Here is a 2,500-nt window from a genome sequence, read left to right on the forward strand (position 1 = left end):
TACAAGTTTAAACCGTTATTTTGTACAGAGAAATGGCAGATTGAAACAACTATGAACATGCTTAGACTAAACAAAAGTGATATTGTTGGAGAAAATAAATAACAACTAATTTAAAAAAAAAAAAGTAAGTGACTTGACATTCAGATTTGAACCTACGTCTTCGCATTTTAAAGTTAAACATCTTTTTTTATCTTGATAAAATTTTATTAACAGAAAAACATTTACAAATCAAAGAGATATTGTTATTAATTCTCATAGACATACTATTATCATATTGATTAGTTATATCATATATGTCAATTACATACGCATAGAAAACAAAGTCACCACAATTGTCCATTTTCGCAATACCTACAAAATTTTTATATTCATACATTTAATATATTTTTATTCACAATCATGTACGCACAAGCGATATCACAGTTGTACCCTTTCACTGTATTCATGCACATTTTTATTTTCTTTTTTTTAAATTTTAGGTAAAATGTAAAAACAAGTGAAAAGGTAATTGAAATACAATACACAATTTCATATCCAAATATTAAAGATTCCGGCTGGCTATCCATTCCAGACTGCTTTAAAACATTGGCATGCAAAAAATGTGAATAAAAAATATTTCAAAACATTTTCCATACATTCAAACTTTATCATACATTTTAAAAATCAAATAAGACCTAGTTTAACCATGTCTCTATTTTCCTGCGGGCAACAATTTCCATTTTCTCAATTGCACTAGCTATATCACTATTCATGTATTTAGTTTTCCTAACATCATCAAAATCGTTTTCAATATTGTAGAAAGCGTACGTGTACCGCTTTGTTCCTGGACCGAAATAATGAATGTCCTCTTCCTTTCCCAATGAGTAGGACATGATTAAATTAATCATTGGGATCAACGTTAATAGTGTTGCGCTACACATACTCAACGAAGTTTTGATAACAATTTTATCTAGAACTGGTGTCTGTCGAGATTTTGATTTCTCTTCAGTGTTCGAAATATTTTCTGTATTCACAACGTCATGAGATTTAGTTAACATATTCTGTGTATTCGAATGTTCACTTATACATATTTTCCCTGCGGCATTTAAATTTCCGTTAACATGTTTCACACTCTCGGTTCGCAATTGGTTATTCTCTTCACTTGACTGCTTTCCTTTGTTAGTATTTACCGTCAATGAGGCGCTACACGGAACACTGTCGATCACGTCCATTAACGCATCGGTGGGTTCAGATGGAATATCACTTTCTGTATCACTTTCAATAAACGATTCATCTTCGCTTTCAGATGTTTTATTTTCTGAATTTTTCTTTTCTACAAATTGCTTCAGTCGTTTCCGGTCACGTTTTCTAGATGCATTAGATTTCCGTTTCGTTGATTTATCACCATTTGTCCACAATAAAGATATTTTCATTCTTCCATTTTGTTCAGTAGATGTCCAGCTAAAATCAGTATATTGTTCATTTACAATTTTCAACAAAGAAGTTAATGTTTTCGGTAGACAATCCATTTTCACATAAATTAATCTCTCAACATTGAATTCATAAATCAATTTTCCACAAGACCCTCAAATCAAAAACGGCAGAAGCTATCACGATAATGTCAATTGTATGTAAATACGTATTTTGTCAACTGAAACTTACTACTTGTGTAACTATGTCCATCATATCACTATATTTCGGCTGGAAAATCCATTCCAAAACTGATAATCTAACTAATTCCACAAACATTAAGAACACTGTAACAAAACACGTCTGACATCTTAGGTGCGTTCGACTCCTCCCCTTAAAGTTAAACATCTTTCCCCTCAGCTACAAACGGTGGCCGATCTGCGGGGATATTTTTCACCCTTATCTCGTTGCCTACGACAACGAAGAAATAAAAACAAGTGAAATAGAATGACACTCAAATGCGTTCAAGAAGAGAACGGGAAGAAAAGTTAAAAAGCACAATTTTATTTGCAAGAGTCAGTTGAGATATTTATAATAAAAATTCAAAAGTCATAAACCGTCATTAAAATTCAAAAATAAGTCTCTAGAATACTTTATTCAGTCGAAAAAAAAATATGGAACGCTTCACGAATTTGCGTGTCATCCTTGCGCAGGGGCCATGCTAATCTTCTCTGTATCGTTCCAATTTTAGTATATGTACTGCCGAAGCGAGTACAGTTACATGTAGCGCTGATCGGTATTTAAGTACAACATTTGACTTAAAACTGAACACAAGGTAAGAAATATTTGCATATTCATTACCGAGTTGCTGAAACGTTGGACATACGTTGTAGTCGTATTTGCAGTAAGCCCGTACATACAAGTTTAAACCGTTATTTTGTACAGAGAAATGGCAGATTGAAACAACTATGAACATGCTTAGACTAAACAAAAGTGATATTGTTGGAGAAAATAAATAACAACTAATTTAAAAAAAAAAAAGTAAGTGACTTGACATTCAGATTTGAACCTACGTCTTCGCATTTTAAAGTTAAACATCTTTCCCCTCAGC

General features: G+C 32.3%; 1 non-coding gene across 1 annotated transcript; it reads right to left on the reverse strand.

The window, feature by feature from the left end:
- Positions 1–2,057: 2,057 nt before the first annotated feature.
- LOC148625944 (U6 spliceosomal RNA) lies at positions 2,058–2,164 on the reverse strand. Its single transcript, XR_015920412.1, has one exon. It is a non-coding gene; the product is annotated as a U6 spliceosomal RNA (small nuclear RNA).
- Positions 2,165–2,500: the final 336 nt, after the last annotated feature.

This window comes from Perna viridis, chromosome 2 (assembly GCF_037379345.1).
Source record: "Perna viridis isolate PV_CMFRI_1.1 ecotype Kerala chromosome 2, ASM3737934v1, whole genome shotgun sequence".
In the NCBI taxonomy this organism is placed as follows: domain Eukaryota; kingdom Metazoa; phylum Mollusca; class Bivalvia; order Mytilida; family Mytilidae; genus Perna; species Perna viridis.